Source organism: Pantherophis guttatus, chromosome 2, assembly GCF_059756535.1.
Source record: "Pantherophis guttatus breed Tessera chromosome 2, ASM5975653v1, whole genome shotgun sequence".
Taxonomy (NCBI): domain Eukaryota; kingdom Metazoa; phylum Chordata; class Lepidosauria; order Squamata; family Colubridae; genus Pantherophis; species Pantherophis guttatus.
Window position 1 is genome coordinate 57,049,855 of NC_142064.1, and position 16,455 is coordinate 57,066,309.

A 16,455-nucleotide genomic window follows, 5' to 3' on the forward strand; every position below is an offset into this window, starting at 1 on the left:
CACTGACCAACCTCACTCAGAAATAAATTCAGATTGTTGTATTTTTGTTAAACAAATACCACAAGTATGCGGCTCCAGATAAACAGTTGTTGTCAAAGCTTCCATGAAGCAGAATCCACTCTCATACAAATTGCTAAATATTGGAAAGAGAAGAGCAAATCTACATTTTCAAAAGTCCAGTGTTTACAGACAAATTAATTTGCATTTATACAATTAACTCTTCAAGTTGACTGAGCTGCCAGCATCATCCATAAACAAAATGTCTATGTGGCTCTTAATCAGCCCTAGTAACAGATGTTCATTCCAGTTGCCTGTCAGCCATTTTATTCTGTCTCAGATACCATAGTCTTACTTATGGTTCATGGGCCCTGCATTTTTATTTCTCTGTGGTTTAAGAAACCAAATGGGTATCAAACCCCTAAGTCCTTACTTTAACACGTCATTTTGATGTTTCAAGATCGTATTTCCTATTGCAGCCCTTGAGTACTTTCAAGTGTCAGATAGAAATAATTTTGTTTCACACAAGATTTCACAAAGAGTGCATCTGCAAGATAAACATGAACTTTAACAGAGAGCTGGAAGTGTGATAGGCTGTGCAGACTGCCATAATATGGCTTTTATCTGTTTTAACTCGGTTGGGAGCTGTCCAGAATTGATTATAAGATCAGTGGCTATATAAATGTTTTAAACAAGTAAAATTAATGACATTTATATGACTTCACATGTGATAGTTCTGAAAAAAATGATTCAGGGGGGTCTCAAAGATGGGAGTTAAAAATTAAGATGGCATTTGCCACTGTGCAACCAAAGCTCTGCCCCTTTTTTTATATGAGTCTCAATTGGTTCTATAGTTACAGCAGCCATCTTAACTATTTTGACCCTTCCCAAGGATGCTTTTGATGTAAGTGAAAATGATGAACAGAGAGAAGTTTGGGCAGATGTCCTGAAGTGCATTTGGAAATTTTAAACAATTTAAGTTTAAAAGATTTTAATAAAAAGATTTTTGATATGTCATATTTATCCAAAAGGAAGATTTCTCCATATAGCTGAAGGAGAAAGCCAGGCCCAAATTCACCCAGGTTCCTTTGTGCCTAAGGCTGAACTAGGACTTCTAGTCTGTGGCAATTTAACTATGACACTAAACTGTCTCTCATTCTCTAAGAGGTTGTCTACTACTTTGGTTCTTTTTTATTGTTATCTAGTGTTCTTAATCATCTCTTAATGCTCCCTCAAGTAAAGTGATCTCCATGCTCCAAATAATAGGCTTTTTAAAAAATGCCATCCTATCAGTTATTTTTGTTGATAAACTTACTATAATGCTGTTGTTACAAATATGAGATTTATGTGAGATATGTGAGATTTATATTACCCAATTTTTAACAGGCTGTGTTTGTGCATAAATCTAAGATTTGGTTTGCTTAACTGCTGTTTCTTATTGATACTGTACATATAACACTGTTAATTAGGTTCCCATCTAATGTTAGGCCACTCACTCACAAGCCAAAATAACCATAACATCTACTTATAAAGCACAAGTTGAAACTCACAGACTGACTTCACACAGCATGCTGATTGAGAAACAAATAAGCCTTGTATTGAGTGCAGTCTTCTATGAATGTATCATTACCATCACATCCACATGCAATCTTGGCTGCTCTGAAGAGACAGATCAGTTGCTTGAATTGGAAAGGAGAGCAGGGAATTTTGAATAATGGAACTAGCAGAGCATGGAAGTTCCTCTCTAGCCATGGCCATCCCATGACAGCTGGAAAATTGCTCATAAAATTGAGCCTGTTCCTGAGGCAGTCCTTCATACTGCCAGTTGCTTTTCACTAACCGGAAATCATTCCTAAAATTTGGACAAAGATTTCTAAGCTGAAGCTGTTCTTTCAGAACCTGTTTGAAATGGTTTTATTTTATGTGAAGTAGGGTTCTTTTGGTTTGTTTTTTGCTGGGGCTTAGTTTTTTAGGGACAGCTTTTCAAATATAACTCCTTAATATTTCTTCCCTCAGGAGTAACACATTATCCTAGATTTTTGTGTGATAATGGGCTGCAATCATATCTGTATTGGAAGTTTCTGACCTGCAGTACGGCTCAGTTACATAACCTGATTACAGGAGTTTATTTGCTGTTGGGGTTAATAAAATGTTTATTTTAGTGACCTGCAGTTTGGAATGAAAACCTGTAGGCAACACTCCACCAGAAAATATTTGTTTATTTACCCCCGAGATTGTATAAGGTAGCTCCCTGCCATAAGAAGCTTAAAATAACATTTTTTTTAAAAAAACTTCTATTACACTTTGCAGGATACGTTTATTTTAAGCTTGAGGTATTCTAAGCAAATGTATTTTTTTCAATCAATTTGTCACTATAAATAACAGAGGTGCAAAAAAATATACAGTAGCTTAACTCTGGGGTGTGAATTTGCTTACTGTTCGCAGCACTTATGAAACAGGGCACCTCTCCCTTTGTCAGCTCACTGTTGCAAAATTGAGGATGCTTTTCACACTCTAATGATTAGGTTTCACAATTTAAAGATAAAACTTTAAAAACTTACCTTACATGCAGTGGTGAAATTCAATTTTTTTTACTACCTGTTCAGTGGGTGTGGCTTGGTGGGCGTGGTGTGGCTTGGTGGGTGTAGCTTGGTGAGCGTGGCAGGGGAAGGATACTGCAAAATCTCCATTCCCACCCCACTCCAGGGGAAGGATTCTGCAAAATCCTCATTCCCTCCCCACTCCTGGGGGAAGGTTCTTGCAAAATATCCATTCCCACTCCACTCTGGGCCCAGTCAGAGGTGGTATTTGCCGGTTCTCCAAACTACTCAAAATTTCCACTATCAGTTCTCCAGAACCTGTCAGAACCTGCTGGATTTCACCCCTGCTTACATGTATATTATCCATAGAAATTTTTCTCCTGTAACTGCTGTTAACCTGGATGATCAATTGCCACCTTAAAAAGTAAGTAGCAGTGCTCTGGTTTACTCACAAATATTCCCTTCCTTTTTATTTAAAGAATTTGAGGTCTGCTTTCCCCATATAGTCTTCCTGTAGATTTCTAGACTGCCATAAGTCGATGCTGGCTGGAATTTCTGAGAAAAGCAGTCCTGAGACATAGGAGGCTGCCTACTTATTTTTGGAAAACTATTGTGTAGTTCTAAAATGACTCCAGAAAATATTATTTCAGGATGTGTAAATGTAAGATTCCATTTCAGTTTAGGTTTTCAAAATTTCAATCAAGAGTTGATTTGTAAATTTAGTTTGAATAGCCGAATCCCCTTCGGCTTATTATAGCATTAAACTATCCTAGAAAGCATCAGAATCTCATCAAATCTCTGAACTGCTTTTGAATCTTTATGAAGGCAAAAGGACACGATTTATTCAGTCCCCTGAATCAATTCAAAGAATTAATTCAGGGAGGTCATTCAACTGAATCTCCTTCAAACTGAATTATCTGTTCAAAGTTTTGAATATCTCTATTCAATATTCTGAAATTCTAGTCCAGCCTCATCTGTTATATGCTGAGTATAAGAACATTATTTCTCATGCAAAAACATTCAGTTGCATGTATTCCAAATTGCACCATAATCTGCAGAAAAAGAAGACAATTCCAAGGGTAAAACGTGTTTAGCATTGGAATGGATAATAATGAGAAATGCACATCACACTTTAAGTAAGTACTAGATAGCACCACTCAAATCATCTTGTTAATCTTAAAATACTTACAAAACACATTAAAATGTGATTGCAGCACAACATGGTTTTCCCAGACACTACCATCACTCTCATAATTTATTGCAAATGCCTTTGCTAAAATGGAGTGCTTCATCTATTAACATGCCTAGATTGAGCCAAAGATTACCCTAATGCCTGCTTTTTAAAGATATCCAGTATGTGCTTAGAGCTCAAAGCATTGTTAGAGATCCCACACACCCACTTCATGGTCTGTTTCTGTTGCTCCCCTCTGGGAGGAGGTTTCAAAGTATTTCTAGCACAACTACCAGATTCTGTAACAGCTTTGTTCCCTATGCCATCCATCTGGTAAACTCACAAGATTTGTTTCTTTCGCCATGTACATGTATCCGAACTAGACTGTGTTGTTTCTCTATATCATATAATATATGACGATATGTGCATAATTTTGTATTTATTTATTTGTTTGTTTGTTTTCTCATGTTTATGTAGTTTATATTAGAGGCGAAGACCCTTTGAAAGCTGTATGCAACAAAATTTCATTTTACTGTATGCCGATTAGTGCATATTCAAAGTGACAATAAAGTTATTCTAAGTCTAAGTCAATAAAGAGAAAATTTTGCACATTTTCCATCTGTGTTGTCATTTCTCAACTGGACACGAATTATGCTGCTTTCATTTTCTATGCTAAGATTTCTTTCTTTAGCATCAGGCTGGCACATGGAATTTGGTAGCTTTTTAGGTTTAAATATCGCATTATAAAATCATCTACTTTAGATTTAGATTTTTTTCATAAAATAGCAATGAAATCCTTTTTTCTCAGGTTTTTGATTATTGGAAAATTAAAATGTATTTGTTAATATACTGCTAAATATATCACATTATATTGCATTGTGCATCTGACAGAGCTCGCAGCGCACATTTAGAGCATTGGTTTTTTTTGTTTTTTTTTAAATTTGATTTATATGCCGCCCTTCTCCAGAGACTCAGGGCAGCTTACAATGCGTTAAGCAATAGCCTTCATACTTTTGTATATTTATACAAAGTCAGCTTATTGCCCCCACAAACTGGGTCCTCATTTAACCTACCTTAGAAAGGATGGAAGGCTGAGTCAATCTTGAGCCTGGTAAGATTCGAACCTGCAGTAATTGCAGGCAGCTGTGTTAATAACAGGGTGCTTTAGATCAAGGCCCTTGTTAGTTGTGAAGTCATGTCCGACCCATCATGACCCCATGGACAATGTTCCTCCAAGCCTTCCTGTCCTCTACTATCTTCTGGAGTCCATTTAAACTCACACCTACTGTTTCAGTGACTCCATCCAGCCACCTTATTCTCTGTTGTCCCCTTCTTCTTTTGCCCTCAATCTTTCCCAGCATTAGGCTTTTCTCCAGTGAGTCCTTTCTTCTCATTAGGTGGCCAAAGTATTTGAGTTTCATCTTCAGGATCTGGCCTTCTAAAGAGCAGTCAGGGTTGATCTCCTCTAGGACTGACCGGTTTGATCGCCTTGCAGTCCAAGGGACTCACAGGAATCTTCTCCAGCACCATAGTTCAACGGCCTCAATTCTTTGGCGCTCAGCCTTTCTTATGGTCATTTAGAGCATAGTAATGCATTACCTGTTTGCTGTAAACTATTTATTTACATATTCAATTTCAATAGTTGCCAATGATAATCTCAGTCAATGACTTTTTCATTGTGAGCAAGTTTTTGTTACTTGCTTTTAAGTGTTGGCATGAAATGTGAACATTCAGACCTTAGTATGTGCAGGTAAGGTTTCAACGATGAATGGATATTGAGTTCTTTATTTCTTCTTTTTATCAAGTGCATAGAGTCTCTTTTCATGTAACAATTTCCATAAGGGAAACCTGTTATTCATCAGAGCAGAAATAGCCACTGTGAAGTAAGTGAAAGAGTGTCTTGTGGGGCTGAAGTAACCTGCTAGTGGTTTGGGAAGAGTGCCATATTTTTTCACAGATATGTGCCCAGGTATTTTTGGACAAAGAACTTGTGGTTTCTTCTTTTTCCTGTAACTATAATGAATCTGTTGGCAGAATCTCAAGGGCAGGACAACAGAGAAAAACTGATTCTTTTGGGAAAAAAACTAAAACAAAAGATTAGAGTTTGTCATTGTTAAGGATAAGGTTCTTTGGGGTAAAAAACAACAACAACAGTTTCCTCAGGAAATCCATTTTCAAGGCATTTCAATCCTGTTCTGAATAATGAAGGTAACTTCCATCATCTTAATGGAATTTCTTTGCCTATTAATCAATAGTTCTCTGCCCACCTTTTGTTGGCTTTAAACTAAAGCCAATCTTCAATCAAACCCAGAGCATTTATTTTCCCCCTTCTCCTTTATATTTTTGTTTCTATTATTAACTCTGTGAGATAGTCCAGACAAGAAACGCAACCAGAAGCCCTAGCTGTAACTTTATTGTAAGATTACATTTACAGACTCTTGCAAGATTGAAAAGATTTCTTCCCATCTTTCTTTTTACTCTGTGGAAAACTAGGGAGAGTCCCCTCTGAAATGTTTCCCATACCATCTTCCTTCTGACATAGGGGTGTCAAATGCGATTTCATTGAGGGCCGCATCAGGGTTGTGTTTGACCTTGAGGGGCCAGGGTAGGTGTGGCCAGCTCAACATCACTCCTGTCAGGGGTGCCTGTGGTGGCCCGAGCGCTCTGCCAGTGAAAACAGGCTTCCGAGGTCTGTTTTTGGCTGCCACGGCCTCCTGCAAGCTTCTGCCAGTGAAAACAGAGCTAGGGAGGGTTGCACACTGCCCTCCTGAGCTCTGTCTTCACTGGCAGAGGGTTGCAGGAGGCTGTGGTAGCCGAAAACGGAGCTCAGGAGCCCATTTTCTCTGGCAGAAGCACTGCAGGCTTGGTCCTTTGCTGTTTCCAAAATGGCCCTGCAGGCCAGATCTAAGTACCCCGTGGGCCGGATCCAGCCCTGGGGCCTTGAGTTTGACACCCCTGTTCTAACCGCTCAGTGGGCTAAGATACTTTTTGCACACTGGTTTTCCAGACTGTGGCTCTCCCTCCTGTCTCCCAAGGTGATTACCATTATTTCACCTGGATCGGTAAACTTCTTTCTCATTCTTACAGTTCAATTGTTATTGTTTTTTTGTAGGATTATAACTTCTGAATTTTGTATGACTTTAGGATTGGACTTTGGAACTAACTTTTAGTTGAATATTAAAATTGAATAAATGAGCAGCATGGTTGCCTAGTGGTGAAGATCCTCACCTCCCACTCAGAAGGTTGAGAATTCAATCCTAGATAGTGGCAGATGTTTCTCTTCTAAGGCACAGAGGGGAAAAAAGACTACTGTGAATTCCACATGGCATGAGGGAGGGCATCCAGCCAGTAAGCACCCAGCTCCATCCAGTCACCACAACTCTACTCCAAATTAGGAATTAAAGGATCATAAAAAAGAAGTTATTAAAAATTGAATAAATATCATAATTCTCTCAAACAAGCAAAAACAAATCCACTTTTCCCCTTATATATTATTTTCACAGCACCCAGGATGATTGGGACTAGCACATACCAGAGTACATAGACCTGCTATATTTTGTACATCCAAAAGATCCCTGCAAAGAGCTTCTTGGTAGCAACCCCATGCATTTCTCTCTCCCTATAAGATCACATTAATATAAAGCAACTGTAGCAATACAATTGCCACACACTTCATTGAGAGTTTAATATCCACTGTTGCTTCTAATGCAGCCTCCAAACAACTTTGGGATGTTTTGGAGTGAATGTACATGCTAAACTGGGAGGCGTTTAAAAGTAATATGCATCATGCTTCATATTTCAAAATGTGATTCATCAGTTCTGTTTCCTCATGTTGCTGAATGATGCCCAGCAGTGGTGGGATTCAAATTTTTTTTACTACCAGTTCTGTGGGAATGGCATGGTGGGTGTGGCATGGTTTGGTGGGTGTGGCTTGGTAGGTGTGTCAGGGGAAAGATACTGTAAAATCTCCATTCCCTCCCCACTCCAGGAGAAGGTTACTGCAAAATCCCCATTTCTTCCCAAACAGCTGGGACTCGGCAGAGAATAGGTGGGGGCGGGGCCAGTCAGAGGTGGTATTTACCGGTTCTCCGAACTACTCAAAATTTCCGCTACCGGTTCTCCAGAATTGGTCAGAGCTTGATGAATACCACCTCTGATGCCCAGGTTGTACTGCCCCCAGATTCTACCCTCACAACTTCACAGAGGCCATGGCTAGGTTGGATTCAGAAAAGTCCAAGCTGGGAAATATTGCTTTTGATACAACTGACAAATGCCAGGAATTGCTTGGAGGCAGTGCTGTAAACAGCCAAGAAGAAAGTTAATCTTGGGAAAAACCTAGCAAATATCTGAGGCTGGTGAATGTGCAAAGAAGCTGGCAGCATCAGGCAATGAAGAGAGAGATCCAGGACCTTCTTCCAGCCCTAGAGCATGTTGCAGAACACCAAGCAGTGCAAAGCTTCTTGCACATCAAAGGCACTCCCACCCTTGATTGGTAGTGTTACTATTGGTAGTGTTACTATTCAAGAGCAACCCTCCATTGGAAACAACCATTCTGCTTGTTAGATCTCTGCTTGTGAGTTTGTTTGTCTCCTGAACTCATTGCCTATGAAAACTCTATCCTTTGGAACCCAAACTGGCTGACAACCTATATTTGGGCTTTTGGACCTCTGGATTGTGACCCAATTATGCTTGTGCTTTCCCTGCTTGGATCCTTACTTTTGGGACCTTTGTAGGCATGTTCCCTAGGAAATGGGACTTTGTTGTCTTGTATGTGTATTTGAACACACAGCCTGTTTGCTTCTATTTGTACAGACTTGAAGTAAAGTCTTGCAGTTAAATTTTTTTATGTGTATAAGTGAACAGGATAACTGATGTGTCTCTTCAGTCCCCTTTGATATATCCATATTGTCCAATGGGAATCGCAATGGGATGGAGACCACATCACTCATGTGGCTGGGGTTACTTTTGTTTTTTAATCTTGGTACTATATCTCAAGTTTAGAGATTATTCCATTACAGCTTTCATCTGTTTCCCATCATTCAATGATGGAAGACTGTTTCAGGGGAATCAAAAAAGGAGTTTCAAGGAATATAAAAAGAGGGCAGGAGGGCCACATGTGGTTTTGGGCACAAATTACCCATTCCTGACCTTAGTTTACACCAATCTAAAAACATACATTGTGGGGTTTGATTTTCTATTAAGCAATACAAACCCCCCTACTCTGTATCACTGAGATCCTGAGTGATCCTTTCATTTGGTTTTGCCTCCCCCTCTCTCCCCATATTTATGGAAAAAAAGTTCCATACTAAAGCTAATCTTAAACTGTTAACCAAGATTTACTATGGGTTTTCATGCTTCTTGTGAATTCTTCTGCATCTTGTAAATGCCAAGTTGGCCACTGTTCCTCATTAGTCCAACAACTTGTGGCAGCCATTCCAAGCAAACTTTATAATAAATTGAATGATGATTTGCTAGATAAATTAAGTTCTTTGTTTGAACTTGCTGTAATATTTGCATTCAATGTATTTATCTAGAAAGACTGAGCTTTTTTCTGGCATCAGATTGGATCCTATTGGCATTAATTTCCTTAAAATTACATTACTGTTTACAAAGCATTACTTTATACCTTTCATTTCATTCTGATATTTGTTTATCTCTTGCCATTGAGCCTATTTTTATGTGTGAATTTCCAATTGAAACTACCGTTTTGCTGATTCTTCCCAAGCACTGTTTATTTTGTAAGGACAAAGGGGCATTGAACAAGAGCTGGCACACAAGAGTGAATAATGTTGAACTATAGCTCATGAAACTCCTGGTCTCAGACTTACAACACAAAAATCAGACAATTTTCTTTGATTCTACCTTTCCAACTCTTGCATTGGTAATATGCCCCCTCATGAAATCTTCTGAAGAACTTGAAAACTTACCATTTCGTGTCATTTTGGTTGAGCTCAATAAAGGTATTATACAGGTACAGTTTGGGATTTTCTGCAGACAGATCAGAATGGCTACCATTTTTTTAAACATCTTCAATTGTTATAAATAAGGAGAAAAGCTATAACTTTTGCTGATCTCACAATCAAGTGTATATTTTGACTATGTTAAAAAACCTGGAGAATTTCTAGATACTTCTAAAGTTTGATATGTAATGTTCAGGACTATTAGATAGAGTTAATATACCACCTATCTTATATCTGCTTTGAAGAGCACACTTATTATAAAATGTAATAGCAGAACAATATTGTTGATAGTGCCTTACTGAGTTTCCTTTCTTTATTTTGATGATATAGAAATATTTTGGATTTCAGTTCCTACAATCCAGGATCAAAAATATTTCATGTCTCTGACCAATCTTCTTATACATTTCATTAAAGGTGTGGATAATTTATGTAATTTCATGTCTTGGATATTTGATTTAATGTACTGACATTTATCATTTGACAGGATTTATAAATTTTGCAATGGAAGCACACAAACAAAGTTTAATCAAACATGTGCATGAAATTAAGGCTGCTCAGGATAACAGTCTGGATGGGAGTCAACAGGCTCAGACTTAACCAAGATAAGACCGAGTGGCTGTGGGTATTGCCTCCTAAAGACTATGTTGCTTGTCCATCCTTGGTTCTGGAGGGAGGGGAGAAATTGTCCCCCTCAGAACAGGCTCACAATTTGGGTGTCCTCCTAGACTCACAGCTAAGATTAGAGCAACATCTGACAGCTGTGGCTAGGGGGACCTTTGCACAGGTTCGCCTGGTGCACCAATTGTGACCCTACTTGGATCAGGAGGCTCTCCTCACAATCACTCATGCCCTTGTCACCTCACGGTTAGATTATTGCAACATGCTCTACATGGGGCTACCCTTGAAAAGGGTTCAGAGACTGCAGCTGATCCAGAACGCAGCCACGCAAGCTGTTGTGGGTGCACCTAGATACACCCACATTACACCAATTCTCCGTGAGCTGCACTGGCTCCCTATTGGTCTCCAGGCACAATTCAAGGTGTTGGTTATTACCTTTAAAGCCCTACATGGCTCAGGGCCTGGTTATCTTCGAGACCGCCTTCTACCGCATAGCTCCCAGCAACTGGTAAGATCCCACAGAGTTGATGTCCTCTGGGTCCTGTAAACTAAACAATGCCAGCTGGCAGGCCCGCAGGGGAGGGCCTTCTCTGTGGCTGCCCCAGCTCTCTGGAACCAGTTACCTCCTGAGGTCGGGACCATCCTCACCCTACTGGCCTTCCGAAAAGCTGTGAAGACCTGGCTTTTCCGGCAGGCCTGGGGCTGTTGATCTCGCTTTGCGATCTGGCAAGATCCGGCCATGAATGGTGTGAATGCATTCTAAAGTTTTTAATGTTTTTTAATCTTTTAAATGTTTTTAGAATGGTTTTTTTTTAAATGTATGGTGAGCCACCCTGAGTCTCCAGAGAGGGACGGCATATAAATTTAATAAACAAACAAACAAATAAACAAACAAACAAACAAACAAATAGGTTGAATGACTTTGGACCAGTCTCTCAGCCCAACCCACCTCAGAGAGTTGTTGTTGTTGTGGGAAAAATAGGAGGAGAAGATGTGTTGGATATGTTTGCCACCTTGGGGCATTTGTTTGATTCATATTTCTGGATAATTCCATTGATTTCCCCATATTTCCCATATTTATTTATATCCCCCTTTTATTTTTATTTTTTTATAAAGATGTCAAGGGGGCAAACATATCTCTTTCTTCACAAATAGGAAGATTTTACTAAATCTTACCTAAAATGCAGCAGGTTTATAGAATCTGATAGGGGTATCAGGAATTTTTGGGATGTCAGTTTGCAAGAGGAAGTTGAGATCCCAAGGACCTTTTCGTACTCGTTTGAAAGGAAGATAGTGCCTATTATTCTATAAAGTGAAAATGAGGAACCTGTGGTCTTTTAGTTATTTATCATTTTAACTGTAATCTCAGTTAATTTGTCTAATGCTGGGGGATAGTGGAGCCCTCCAATGTTGAATTGAGCAACATTTGGAGGATTTCAGATTCCCTACTCCTATGCTGCATACATTTAAGAATCAACGGGACATATTTCTTAGAGTAAGAAATTCTAAGTGGACTTCTGGAGCCACAAAGCCAGTGGTGGGATTCAAATAATTTTACAACCGGTTCTCTGCCCTAATGATTTTTTCCAACAACCAGTTTGCCAAACTGCTCAGAAAGTTAACAATTGGTTCTCCCGAAGTGGTGCGAACTGGCTAAATCCCACCACTGCACAAAGCCCATATTAATTGATACGTTGCATAATAGGAAGGGAACATAATTAAATCAACAATTTGCTTAGCACACTAAGAAACACTGCCACTCTAAACATTCACCAGCCTTGCTTTGAAAAAGGATAGTCAATCTTTCTATCTTTAAACAGGCACCGCTGACAAAAGCCTCTGTCACACATTAGTTGACTCTGGATAACACAGTCAGTATCTTTGCCTCTTTCATAAATCTGTTTTGAAAAATATCAAGCCACCCATGCAGCTTGTATTTATCTAATCAAACACCCTTCAAGCCTATGATCCTGCTGAGATTTAACAGGGAGAGTATAATAATCTCTGTGTACCCAATCTCAGATGAAAACTACCAAATGCAGTTGGCCTTTTTCCAGGTAAGGCTGTTTCAGACTGCAGCCTTAGGCATGTGAGAGCTATCTGAAAAGCTTTCGGTAAATTTTTGGATATACTATTCAGATCTTCTATTCTTCAGGCTGTCACTATGCTCAGAGCATCAGGACAAGCTAATTTGCAGCTATAGTTTATTTATTTATTTATTTATTTATTTATTTATTTATTTATTTATTTATTTATTTATTTAGTCACATTTCTATGCCGCCCAACTCCCAAGGGACTCACCTGAGAGTATAGTAGGTATTGAGGTATTGTAGTTATATTTAATTATGTGCCATAAAGTACATGTCAACACCCATCCATCATGCTGTAGGTCATCCTTTTTTCCTCTTTCCTTCCATTCTTCTCAGCATTGCCATAATAATGTGTCCTAAATATGATAATTTGAACCCGATCATTTGTGCCTTAACTGAAATATTTGGACTGATTTATTATGATTATTTGCTTGTTTTCTTGTTACAGATAGGGAGTTGCCATTGCTAAACCAGGCAGACAAAAAATCAGGGTTAACTGTCTGCAAACGCCAAATCACCACAACCATATGTCATATACATCAGAGCAGCCATTTCATTCCAACAGAAATGTTTTAAGAAAAGTGCATCCTTTAGTTTTACTAATACTGGTTTTTGGTTTCTTTTGTCAAAATGTTTATCAATATGGCTATTTGCTTAAATTAATTGGTTCTAGCATTTATTGCTCAACTAGAGTAAAAAATATTTTAACTAAAAATGAAGGATGGGTATTTTTTAATCAACTTTTTTACTTATACATGAAGGGATTTTAAAACCTCGATTTTATCCAAGGCAACACAAGAAATTTTAAATATTTCATGGTTGCAAAATCCAATTCTTATATGAGTTTATTTTATCCACAGTCTTCTAAATAAAGGTAAACATCCTTGCATTTTCAGGTGTCCCACTTGTTTGTCTATTTTGAATAAATTACCCCAAGGAAAGAATATGTCCTTTGTGCATTAATAAAAGATGGTTCTGTTGTTACAAATTGGATTATTACTTCAGTGATCTCCAAACCCAACATTTAAGTGATTTCCACCAGTTTCTTTAAAGCATAATCAAAAAGTAATCTCTTGAATGAACTCCCCTTTGCTTTGAACTTTATCCTACAGGACTTGGAATTGTGTAGTTCTGTATAATTTAAGATTCATCACAGATACTATTCTTATTCCTGCAAGGTCAAAAGCATGTTTTCCGGATCATTTTTGAAATGTGCACAGCCTTAATAATGATAATTTTCTGATGATACTTTGGCATGAACAGGGACAAAATATGTAAAAAAAAAAAATCATGTTGGTTTCTTGCAGGCAAAAGTAAATGAAGCTTGCTAAATATGTGCCTTGCCAGGAAATAAGACACAACACTAATGTTCTTAATGAAGTATAAAGGAACAGCACAATCTAACAGAACAGTCTGAAATAGCACATAATTCTTTCCTTCACCTCCCAAAGAATAATAAATGCTTTTGGAAGAAGGCTGAAAATTCCAGGAAAGCAGGAAATCAAACAGACAGTTGGTATCGTATATTTATTTTTTTATTATTTGTTAAAGAACGAATGCTTTTAAAGAAAAATTTACTGTTCTAAAATTTAGAAAAAAGTGTTTCCTCCCAATAGGGTTAAAAAAAATTGAAATATTATAGGGCAGTGATGGCGAACCTTTTCGGCACCGAGTGCACGCTCGTTGGGGCTGCACTCTGGAGAAGCTGAACTTCCGGCTTCTAGCGTGCATGCGCACCCAACAATCTGCTGGGCGGTACACATGCGCAGGCCAGTTTTCAGCACTGCTGCGCGAGCGAAGGGATCATGCTCCAGAAAAGTTGAACTTCTGGATTCTGGTATGTATGCCTACCCGACAATCAGCTGACTAGCGCGCATGTGCACACCAGTTTTCGGCACTGCCGCATGCGCGGACAGCTGATTGTCACACGCGCATGCGTGCCAGAAAACCAGTAGAGAAACAGGCAAGGCCGTATGTGCTGGGCAACATGGCTTCGTGTGCCACTTTGGGCACGTGTGCCATAGGTTCACCACCACAGTTATAGGGAATCTAATAAACTCTAACTCTAATCCTTTTAATATAAATTATGACAGTTTATAGAGATTAATCATATAAATACAGCAACTGTATGGTTTACTGAGTATTCTTGTATTTTTCAAGCCTCGTGTATTGTTCAAATGTTTATCATGTTGATTAGTTGTTGCTGCACAGCATGTTTTTAATGTTTCAACACTGATTTTGTTAGAAGTGCCAATAAAATAAATATATATTTAATTTTATTGACTATTTACATTTTTATTCCTGTGAGTAGTTGTTGTAGGGGACCCAGTACACAGCTTTACCCAGGGCCCATAGTGCTTTTAAGACAGCCCTGGACCCTCTCCCAGTCTTGGCCTACCTTACAAGGTTATAACAATAACATCTTCAGTTATTGTCCCATCTTTAAGTTCCTCACATGGAAGACAGATACAACTGTAATAAGATGAAACAGTAGAACATACACATTTTTATTCTAAATGTTTTCCTTTTCCAGCTCTCTTTTCCACTACTTTTTACAGGTCAGGTAGATACAGAGATTTTACTCCAGACAAGCAAGAGGCAGATTCTAGACAGTAACACTGGTCTTTGTTTGTTTGATATGTCAGTCAGTCAGCCAAGCAGCCAGCCTGTCACCAGCCAAGCCAACAGTTCAGGGCATTTGTTTTATTTATTGCTTAGTAAGACATGGTGCCAGGCGTTGATACCGGTGGCTGACTGAGTCAGCAACTGCCACAAATTACAGAATAGCTGTGAGAGAGAACAAAGAAAAGTTCAGGATTTTGGCAACAGAAAAGCTGTTTCTCTTTTTTACAATTTGGAAGGTGAAGCTAAACAGATGCAAAATTGCTCCTTTCTCTGCCTTTTCTTTTCAGGAGAGTATTCATAGGGCCCAGGCAAAGTGCATTCAAAGCTCCTAAGGAAAGTGGTTAGTTATTCTGGTTACTTTACTTCCTCACATTTTATTTTTTATTTTATAAAATTTATTTTATTTCCCCTTTTATCCATAACACTCTCATGTATTCATAATCATGTTATACATTTCATGTATTTCCATAGAAATAGAGGAATTACTAGAAAGTGGAGAACTGAGTGTCTTGCTGGGTTAGTACATTTAATATGACCAAATGATGTGGATTGATAGATAGATTGATTGATTGATTTACTGACTGACTGAAGTTTTGCGAAATGAAGAGATCAAAATTTTCTGAAATGTCAAAATTCAAATTGAAAAGTACTTGGAACCTACTAGATCAGACTACTCCTAAAAGTATAAAAAAAAAAGGAAGTCTATTCATTGAGGTGGCAATACCTGGAGTTAGTCAGATTAATGAAAAAACAAGAGAAAATAACAAAATATTGAGATTTACAAATTATGAGGGAGTGGAATCAGTACTAACACCTATTGAAATTTGAATCTTGGTGTATTGTCATATTTTGAACTTAATGTACTAAACTCCCCTAATTTTGAAAAAAAAATCCTGTTTGGAACAGCTTACATTATATGGCATTACTGTCAAAATTCTTAGGTCCTTGACTGTGATATGAATCATTATAGTCAACACCCAGTCAATTAGATTGTCATATTCATTTGGGCAATTATAATATGCATTTATACTCCCTTTTAATGTATTACATACATATCAATTATCAGTTACATATACTGTAAAAATGGTTCAGGTCTTCTATGGGAGAATGTTTTGGACATGGATGAAAGATGAAAGATGTGGAAGAGTAAACCTTCCAGTTTACTCCAAAACACCATTCTTATCTGTTTATTCTCAGTGCGTTTCATTATGATTTCCATCCTTTTTCTACTTAGCGATTTCTATTCATTCCATTGTAGAATCATATCCCAATGGCCAGCTGAGAATATTAATGTAACATTTGCCATCTGTGTTTATCCATAACTCACCCATGCAATGAAAAATATATGCTGAAAGTCATTCTGATGAACTACCCTTACATTATGTTAAAATGCCTCTTAGTCCGATTGCAATTGCATGACAATGTGCTCTGAATCTTGTCTGTTCCCTCTAGTA